The sequence below is a fragment of the Hyperolius riggenbachi genome, chromosome 7 (assembly GCF_040937935.1).
Source record: "Hyperolius riggenbachi isolate aHypRig1 chromosome 7, aHypRig1.pri, whole genome shotgun sequence".
Taxonomy (NCBI): Eukaryota; Metazoa; Chordata; class Amphibia; order Anura; family Hyperoliidae; genus Hyperolius; species Hyperolius riggenbachi.
In genome coordinates this window covers 69,690,545-69,701,582 of record NC_090652.1, presented here as the reverse complement: position 1 = coordinate 69,701,582, position 11,038 = coordinate 69,690,545, and positions in this window count along the sequence as shown.

The following is an 11,038-nucleotide window of genomic DNA, read 5'->3' as shown; positions in this document are numbered from 1 at the left end:
ATTACAGGAAAGATTTTGCAGCTTTAGAGCAGGCGGAGAGATGAGCAACAAAATTGATACAAGGGATGGAAGGTCTCACTTACCAAGAAAAGTTAGATAAACTGGACTTATTTAGTCCGGAGAAAAGATGCCTTAGAGGAGATCTAATTAACATGTATAAATACATCAGAGGGCAATATACACTGGCGAGTGTGGTGTGCGGGTGCGGAGTTTAAAAAACCTTTTTCCTTTGAATTATAAAAACAATTTTCTCAAAAACTACAAGGTCTTTTTGTATTTTTTGTTTTTTATTGTATTTGTTCCCTCTATTCCTCTAACATGCGTAGCAATGTTGAAGACTGTAGAAAGAATAGGGGTCATGCTATTAGCTGGCATGAAATTAAGCAAAATTACATGTAATTACACAAAATTATGAATGGATTACACAAAATCAATTGAATTTCCAAATTGTAATAACTTTTGGATGTACTTGTGAAATTTTATGCAAAATGTTTCATTATCGTAATTAGCCGATTTCTGATCTCAGTCAAGAAGTGAAGCCGGCACCATCAATGAAGTATCATGCTCTTTTATTCGTAATCATCCGTCACAAAAAGATGCGACGTTTCGGGGGAGACCCCCTTTCTCAAGCAGGTGACAGGATGAGTATACATAGATATACAGCTCAATTTATATCTAACCACCATGTATGTAACCAATCATAGGTCTCAGAGAACTAGCAAACGGACGGACACGCAGCGGTACTGCCATGTATGGAGGACGCCATCTGTGGCCAAGAACCGCCCCCAGAGGGCGGGCGGATCTCCCACATTGGCGCGCGGCCGGGGAAGCACCACGTGTCCAGTTCCGGAAAAGCTGGGCACAAGCAGAGCCAGAGTGGAACGCGGAAGCGGCGCGCCGCATGCAATGACAGATGGCGTCCTCCATACATGGCAGTACCGCTGCGTGTCCGTCCTGGGCTGTGGACATGTAGGTGAGTGTCTGACTCTCTGTTGGCTCCTTTTCTGTTTGCTAGTTCTCTATCAGGTCCGCACAACTTATCCAACTGTGCGATTGGTCTAAAATCTGAGACCTATGATTGGTTACATACATGGTGGTTAGATATAAATTGAGCTGTATATCTATGTATACTCATCCTGTCACCTGCTTGAGAAAGGGGGTCTCCCCCGAAACGTCGCATCTTTTTGTGACGGATGATTACGAATAAAAGAGCACGATACTTCATTGATGGTGCCGGCTTCACTTCTTGACTACTGATTATCCGTTTGGTATACGGACAGCCGGGCACATCACACGTTTTCTAGGAAAGAGTGCCTCCTCTTCTTACTCTACTAGCCGATTTCTGATCATCATCACCTACTACTGTACTTCAGCATTCCTTATTCATAAAGACACTGTGGTATATTCACAAAAGAACAGTAAAATTTGACCGTCATTTTCCCATTTCTCCTGTCCTGGAACTTGATAAAGGGGACCCTTCGGGGCCCACAAACGATCATTGCCAATTTGCTGGATTGTTGCATTTGTGTGGATCTTCTTTTGATAACCGACCTGCACCTAGCCTGCACTGGTCTGTATATCCCTCTCTCTCCCATGTATAGATAGGATTGGTTTACCTATACACCTTCTGACTGCCTGTGAATTTTTTATGGAATTTTTTGAAATACTTTTTTTTAGCAGTGGATGTGTACTCTGCTCCTATCTTTAATTGTATTGCTAGTACAAGCTACAATTATGAGTAGCACTCCACCACGATATGTCCACATAACCTGTGTACCCGCCTACTACCTTTTGTACCTACCTATACTTCTGAGGCATGCAATTTATTTGAATGAATACAAGTAAATGTTCTAACAAAGGTGCCAGTATAGGATAAAATATTTTTTAAAAGTTTAAAAGGAGAGGTAGTGGTGGAGTTATCCCCCCAAAATAAATACATAAATAAATAAATATGTAATTTATTTAAATTCCAAGGGTCTAAACTTATGTACAAATAAAATGGGTGCGAAGGGAATTTGGGTCTGGAGATATTCACTAAGTAGAATGTCAGTACATTACTGATATTCTACTATGAATCAGTAATTCCAATAGTAAAATATCAGTAATCTTTACCAATATTTTATTATGGCCTAATCTAACCTTACGCTCACATGAACCCTCCCTTTCAATTCCTAACCCTAAACAACTCCTTGCCAATGCCCAACCATAAGGACCCCCCACCCATGCCAAACCCTCAGGACCTCCCCATCCCATGCCTAACCCTAAGGACCCCTCACCCATGCATAACTCTAAGGACCCCCCCCCACCCATGCCTAACCCTAAGGACCCCCACCCATGCGTAACTCTAAGGACCCCCCTGCCAATCCCTAACCCTAAAGACCTCCCTCCGATGCCTAACCCTATCCACTGGGTAATATGGGCGCCTTCATATGAGCTTATGTTAGTAGCTATGATACGTGAGCATTGCAGGTAATTTGGGATCCTCTGGTGCCTGATAAAATAACAGGTGGCGGGGCTTCAAGCTATACACACTATTATTACAAATGAAAGTGACCCTATTACCCCCTGTGTCTTGGTGACCAAATTGAGGATACTGGCTGTTTATTACAAAAATGGGCATGAAAATGTACCCAAAGGAAAATTAATTATGTAAAAAGGACGTTGGCTTTCTCACACAATAAACAAAGAGCTGGTCAAATCAAATGTCTTATAGACAGGTACTGGTATTTGCTGTAGGATGATCTAGTGACTAATAAAATTATGCTAAGCAATCCAGCAGTGATGGTCACAATAGCACAAATCCTAGGAATTATGGTAGCACCAATGGTGTACTCACCCAGCTCTATTCTGGTGGTCATGGCCTACCATTTTAAATCTAGACTAGAAGCCACTTCCATCTATACACCAGAAAGGGAGAAAGCAAAGTGGGTGAGTGGGGGTGTGGGGGATTATCAAGAATAAATAAAATATAAACTCAAAATGGATTAAATAAGGCAATAGGACTGTATGCTTTTTAAAGGGTATACATACTATTTTTTTTTTAAAGGGACTTCGAGCACCTCTCATGATCATGACTTTAAGCCAGTCGACTTCCAACAAAGTCATGCTATGACCTCTCTGGAGGAGCCTCTTGCAATGACCATGTGTGTCACTTCCTCTTCCTGCTTCATTCAGTGATGCACTTCTCTAACAGAGAAGACAGTCGTGACCCGGAAGTTATAACATAGCCAAGATGGCAGCTGCGATTTTTACATTGAAATCAAACAAAAACTATTTGATGTAGAACAGTGATTCAGGCATCAAATGAAAGAGGAGAGCACAAGCTACAGAAAGGTATGCATATTTATGTGGTATGCATATTTATGTAGTTTGCAGTACTGGTCGGAGTCTTAAAGGGATGCTCATGAGAGGTGCTCGGAGTCCTTTTAAATGAAAAACCTTATTCAAAAGCAAAATCAAAAAAGTTCCACAAGATGATGATGTGAGCATCGTTGCATGACCAGGAAAAAAAAAAAAAGCAGAAGAAAAAGTTAAACTACAAGAGCGTGCCTTTGGATTAAAAATGACATACAATAATAATATTGATGAAATGGTGAACCATTTAGACCTCTAGACTAAGTAACTCGCATGTCCCGAAGAAGACAAAAGTACTGATTAAAACGCTTTGACATCAGCAGTACATGAAAAACAATCATGCAAGCCGAAGAAAACGGCTTCACACATCTAGTTGCTTGATCCACTCAGTTCTTTAGTTCTATAGTTTGGTAAATACTATTTGGCTACCAATTGGAGCGTAATGTGTACAAAATACCCAAGCAGCTCGGAGTAACCCAAAACTACCAGGAAAGTATACAGGACTAAAATAGACCAAAATGCCCTCCTATTAAAAAGCCAACGCTCAATGTAGTTTGTCTTCTTAAAACAGAGGGTATTTATTAGGGATGGGACGAATCCACAATTTCTTCGAATCTGAATCCGGATCCGAATCTAAAAAGGTTCTCAATCTCGAACCTTTCGAATCCCGAATCTAACGAATCCTGCACATAAAAATTGTGCGATCCGTGGTATAGTTGCCCACAGTATAGGTACCCAGGCATAGGTAGCGAGGTAAAGGTGCCTTCAGTATAGCTAGCTAGGTATGGGTGCCTTCAATATTGGTAGCTTTCAGTATAGGTAGCAAGGTATAGGGGCCTTCAGTATAGGTAGCAGGGTTTATGGGCCTTCAGTATAGGTAGCAGGGTATATGGGCCTTCAGTATAGGTAGCAGGGTATATGGGCCTTCAGTATAGGTAGCAGGGTATATGGGCCTTCAGTATAGGTAGCAGGGTATATGGGCCTTCAGTATAGGTAGCAGGGTATGTGGGCCTTCAGTATAGGTAGCAGGGTATATGGGCCTTCAGTACCGGTAGCAAGGTACATGTGCCTTCAGTATCGGTAGCAAGGTATAGGGGCCTTCAGTATAGGTAGCACAGTACATGTGCTTTCAGTATTGGTAGGTAACTAGGTATAGGGGCCTTCAGTATAGGTAGCAGGGTATATGTGCCTTCAGTATAGGTAGCAGGGTATATGTGCGTTCAGTATAGGTAGGTAGCTAGGTATAGGGGCCTTCAGTATAGGTAGTAAGGTACATGTGCCTTCAGTGTAGGTAGGTAGGTAGGTAGGTAGGTAAAGGGACCTTCAGTATAGGTAGCAGGGTATAGGGCCTTAAGTATAGGTAGGTATGTAGGTAGGTAGGTATAGGGGCCTTTAGGTAGGTAGGTAGGTAAAGGGACCTTCAGTATAGGTAGCAGGGTATAGGGCCTTAAGTATAGGTAAGTATGTAGGTAGGCAGGTATAGGTGCCTTTAGGTAGGTAGGTACGTATAGGGTCCCTGTAGGTAGGTAGGTAGGTATTGAGGCCTGTAGGTAGGTATAGTGGCCTGTAGGTAGGTATAGGGGCCTTTAGGTAGGTAGGTAGGTATAGGGGCCTTTAGGTAGGTAGGTAGGTACGTATAGGGGGCCTTTAGGTAGGTATAGGGGGCCTTTAGGTAGGTGGGTATAGCGGCCTGTAGGTAGGTAGGTAGGTAGGTATAGCAGCCTGTAGGTAGGTAAGGATAGTGGCCGGTAGGTAGGTAGGTAGGTATAGTGGCCTGTAGGTAGGTAGGTAGGTAGGTATAGCAGCCTGTAGGTAGGTAGGTAGGTAGGTATAGCAGCCTGTAGGTAGGTAAGGATAGTGGCCGGTAGGTAGGTAGGTAGGTATAGTGGCCTGTAGGTAGGTATAGTTGCCTGTAGGTAGGTATAGTGTCTGGTAGGTAGGTAGGTATAGGTGCCTTTAGGTAGGTAGGTAGGTATAGGGGGCCTGTAGGTAGGTGGGTAGGTAGGTAGGTATTGAGGCCTGTAGGTAGGTATAGTGGCCTGTAGGTAGGTAGGTATAGGGGCCATTAGGTAGGTAGGTAGGTATAGGGGCCTTTAGGTAGGTAGGTATAGGGGCCTTTAGGTAGGTATAGGGGCCTTTAGGTAGGCAGGTAGGTGCGTATAGGGGGCCTTTAGGTAGGTATAGGGGCCTGTAGGTAGGTAGGTATAGCGGCCTGTAGGTAGGTAGGGATAATGTTAGGTCGGTAGGTAGGTAGGTAGGTAGATAGAACCCTCCAACCCCCCCACGGCCCCCTCCGTCCCCCGTGCCTCCTCCGCTCACCCCTGCATAATAATCTACTCACCTTTCCCGTGGAGCGCAGAGCGGCAGACCTCTTCGTTACTTCAACTTGGAGAAGGGTAGGCCGGCACTCAAAAAAAACCTGTGATGGCAGGATTATCAGCTGTGTATGTGGGCAAACTCCAGCAAAAACTGCGTGCTCAAGACGAAAGTGGAAACATGGCATCAAACACATAGAAGAAAGCAGTTATGATGTCTGGCACTGTAGTTTAATTTAAAAGCAGCAGGTGTACAGCAGTGATAGAAACGTCCATGAAAAAATGTATACAAAGTGTGGTTCTTATCGTGCTGGTTGCTGGATGTGGGAGGCACTGTGGGCGCCAGTGGGTGCACGGCCTTACGACCGTTTCGCTTGGGGTGAGCCTTACTTCTTCGGAGGCCTAGCGTGCACAAGTGTTGGAGGGAGGAGGCCATTGAAATAGCCTACTTACGTGTAGGTTCCCGCCCAGTTTCCCTATGACGTGGGGCCAGTTGGTTGGACAGAGCAGACGGCGCATCATACTGACAGCACCACACGTAAGTGTGCGCAGCATGGATGCGCACAAAGCTGGAGCGAAGGAGTGTGACCATGGCAACGCGCCCGCCCCCAAATCACGCGAGAGGCAGCATCAACGTCAGCAGCCACTCAACGGAGAGTGGGCGGGTGCGGGGAACGCAATGCGGTTGTCATGGACCTCTAATAACAACAGCTATAGCCCTGCATGAACCCAACCCCCCGGCGCAATGACAGGGGCTGCAGGGTGAAATCACCCCGCAGCCGGAATCGCACCCGGAAGGCTGGAAGTCAGCAAAGCTGTGCGTGCTGAGTCCCGTGCCGTGAAGTGGGGTCAATTGCCCTGACATTTGCTTATTAGCTTGCGGCATGGCTGTTTAAGTGGGTGCTAAATATAGCACCTAAAGAATGGTCCCAGGTTAGGGTTAAAGTGGGGAGGGGGGAAAGGGGGAAAAGAAGGGCGAAGAAGGAGGAAGTGAGGGGTGAGAAAGAAGAGGTGAAAGGGTAGTGAGCGGGACACGGGTCCTAGGAGAAGAGGCTCATAGAGAGCAGAAGTGGGAGAACAGAGATAGGACTGAATGGTCCCCAAGGATAAAAATGTCCTAAGGGTCTCCCCACCCATGCATATATCACATGACCGCAATGGTTAACCAATAAAAGGTTATTACGGTTGGAAAAACATTTTTGATTTTGTTATATTCTAAAAAAGAAAAATATATATAAAAAGAAATTCTTTAGAAAATCAAAACGGTCATGTGAGAAAAAGGTAAAGACAGGCTATATACCTATAGCTAGGTATAGGGGCCTTCAGTATAGGTAGTAAGGTACATGTGCCTTCAGTGTAGGTAGGTAGGTAGGTAGGTAAAGGGACCTTCAGTATAGGTAGCAGGGTATAGGGCCTTAAGTATAGGTAGGTATGTAGGTAGGTAGGTATAGGGGCCTTTAGGTAGGTAGGTAGGTAAAGGGACCTTCAGTATAGGTAGCAGGGTATAGGGCCTTAAGTATAGGTAAGTATGTAGGTAGGCAGGTATAGGTGCCTTTAGGTAGGTAGGTACGTATAGGGTCCCTGTAGGTAGGTAGGTAGGTATTGAGGCCTGTAGGTAGGTATAGTGGCCTGTAGGTAGGTATAGGGGCCTTTAGGTAGGTAGGTAGGTATAGGGGCCTTTAGGTAGGTAGGTAGGTACGTATAGGGGGCCTTTAGGTAGGTATAGGGGGCCTTTAGGTAGGTGGGTATAGCGGCCTGTAGGTAGGTAGGTAGGTAGGTATAGCAGCCTGTAGGTAGGTAAGGATCGTGGCCGGTAGGTAGGTAGGTAGGTAGGTATAGTGGCCTGTAGGTAGGTAGGTAGGTATAGCAGCCTGTAGGTAGGTAGGTAGGTAGGTATAGCAGCCTGTAGGTAGGTAAGGATAGTGGCCGGTAGGTAGGTAGGTAGGTATAGTTGCCTGTAGGTAGGTATAGTGTCCGGTAGGTAGGTAGGTATAGGTGCCTTTAGGTAGGTAGGTATGTATAGGGGGCCTGTAGGTAGGTAGGTAGGTATTGAGGCCTGTAGGTAGGTATAGTGGCCTGTAGGTAGGTAGGTAGGTATAGGGGCCATTAGGTAGGTAGGTAGGTAGGTATAGGGGCCTTTAGGTAGGTAGGTATAGGGGCCTTCAGGTAGGTATAGGGGCCTTTAGGTAGGGATAGGGGCCTTTAGGTAGGCAGGTAGGTGCGTATAGGGGGCCTTTAGGTAGGTATAGGGGCCTGTAGGTAGGTAGGTATAGCGGCCTGTAGGTAGGTAGGGATAGTGTTAGGTCGGTAGGTAGGTAGGTAGGTAGATAGAACCCGCCAACCCCCCCACGGCCCCCTCCGTCCCCTGTGCCTCCTCCGCTCACCCCTGCATAATAATCTACTCACCTTTCCCGTGGAGCGCAGAGCAGCAGACCTCTTCGTTACTTCCCTGTTCCCTCTAGTGGCCGGACCGGCTCTTACTAATGACGTCATTGAAAGAGCCGGTCACTAGGGAGAACCAGGAAGTCGGCGAGAGGTCTGCCGCTCTGCACTCCGCTATGGATAGGTGAGTGGATGCGGGCAGGGGGGGCGAGCGGAGGAGGCGCGGGGGGGTCGGAGGAGGTCGGAGGAGGACGAGTGCGAGCGGCGGATGCGCGGCGATGCAGCATCGAGATTCGGCGGATTCGTATAGTGGAAAATGGCGTCGGGATTCGAATCCACGAATCTCGAATATTTCCTAATATTCGAGGAATTCGTGGATTCGCCGGATTCGTCGTCCCACCCCTAGTATTTATGATAATTTAGCTTTAAGTGAACGACTGTGGTTACGCTCAATGCATCACTACTGAATATGCAAATTATCTCTTACATCTCTGGAAAAATAGTTTATTCATTTTAAGAGCCACATCAACCCAACATGCAGACAGCCTGTTTAGGACTGTTGGTCCTCCTCAGTGCATTTCAGGGATTAATATGGCTCTATGGGATACTGGCTTGGACTAGAACAACAAAATACCCAACCCAAGCAGCTCGGAGTAACCCAAAACTTGATTGATAGTGAAGTGTGATAGTGAATTAATAGTGAAGCGTTGGTGTTAACTACACATTGAGATTCATGTCATAGTTCCATCTATACGGAGACATTTGCGAAGATGTTCAATTGTTTTCTATAATTTGCATCATTTGTAAATTGTCTTCCAAAATAAATTGCTCTGGGGGAATTCCAACTCCGGAGTAACAATAGTCTTGAATCCGTAAGTAACCTAATTAATGCCATCGTGTTGGGACTCGTTATTGAACTAGGCAACCTGAGAGACTCATTAAACCACAGTGACAATTATCTAGGCCAGGAAAGCATTCTTGAGTAATGAGAATAGAATCCAACATCAAATAACTGTTACACCTGATAGAATAACGTAAAGTAATTAGACAATTAGTAGCTGTCTGTCTGTATCAATGTTTGATGAATATGGTATCTCTGTAAATCTTTTGATGTACTGTATATTTCAGTTACAGCCCAGATCTGAATCCTAAAAGGTTCTCAAAAATATCAAACCTCTTGAATAATTTGGATTTTATACATAAGAAATTCTTCAACCTGTGTTAGGAATTACCCATCTGTATAGTGCCTCTTTAGATAGTTAATACCCCCCACTCCACTCCATATGTAATGCTACCACCTCTTAACCTCCTTAGCGGTAACCCTGAGTCAGGATCAGGCTGGAAATCCACAGCTCAGAACGGTAACCCTAAGCCTAACTTGGGGTAGCCGCCGGGAGGTATATGCAGAGACTGCGCACAGCATGCAATTATAACTCACCTCCGCCGGGCTCCAGACACTGACAGCCATTCTTCTTTCCGTCCTCCGAGGCTCTCGATCCCTCTGATGAGATTGCCATTGGTCACGTGACAGATCAGTGATGATCGTAATCAGCTAATTACGATTACGCAAAATGTGTACATTTTCACAATTACGTCTATATAAGTATACGTATACGAAATTTGTGTACGTATTAGTATATGCAATTACAAATTATTAATTTGATTGATTTTGTATAAGCATTCATAATTACGCATCAATTTACACGTCATTTGCTTGTACTTTACTTGTAATTTTGTGCCGACTTTAGCGGTGAATAACCAAGTTGTTGCGACCAAAATTGCTACATATGTTAAAGAGACTCCGTAACAAAAATTGCATCCTGTTTTTTATCATCCTACAAGTTCCAAAAGCTATTCTAATGTGTTCTGGCTTACTGCAGCACTTTGTACTATCACAGTCTCTGTAATAAATCAATGTATCTTTCCCTTGTCAGACTTGTCAGCCTGTGTCTGGAAGGCTGCCAAGTTCTTCAGTGTTGTGGTTCTGCTATGAACTCACCCCTCAGGGGGGAAAGAAACACACAAATGATCTCTTGAGATTCAAAAGGAATGCTGTATACAGCCTGCTTGTGTATGGATGTATTTTCTATGTGTGGACATACTGTACATCAACCTACTTCCTGTTTTGGTGGCCATTTTGTTTGTTTACAAACAAACTTTTTAAAACTGTTTTTAACCACTTTTAATGCGGCGGGGAGCGGTGAAATTGTGACAGAGGGGGATAGGAGATGTCCCCTAACGCACTGTTATGTTTACTTTTGTGCGATTTTAACAATACAGATTCTCTTTAAGGTTATTTTAAGGAGAATAGTGGGTACAAGTCAAAAAAATATTTTTCAAAAAGACCTTTGTAGTTTTTGAGAAAATTAATTTTAAAGATGCAAAGAAAAATCGTTTTTAAACTCAGAAAAATGAAAGTTTAAAAACCATCTTTCTTTATAAATTTAAAATCGATTTTCTCAAAAACTGCAAGGTCTTTTTGCAAAAAAATTTTTTGACGTGTACCCACTATTCTCCTTAAAATATGTAGCAATATTGGTAGCAATAGCATTTATGGGGGCTTTGGTATTCACCGCCAAATTCAGCACTAAATTACACGTAGTTATGAATGCTTACAATTACATACAAAATTAATTATGCTTTTCCCCCCGAAATGTCGCATTACGGTTACGATGCATTAATGTGAATTATGAAGCATAATTCAGCATAGGTGTAATTTCTACTCATCACTATGACAGACCTTGATCTCACTACAGCGGTAGAGACCCACCCAGTGGACAGAGGTAGAATTCCGGAGCTGGATCCAGAGGAGGTGAGTAATGTGCAGCTGCAGATCTAGCTAGCAGTATGATTCCCTCATGCTTTTGGGGGCCAAAAAGCTTGTGAAAAAATTGCAACACTTTTAGACCCTAAAATCCAAAAGTAATCATACCACTAGGGAGGTCAATGAAATATACATTACCTCTGCGGTGTCTCAAGGGGCAGGT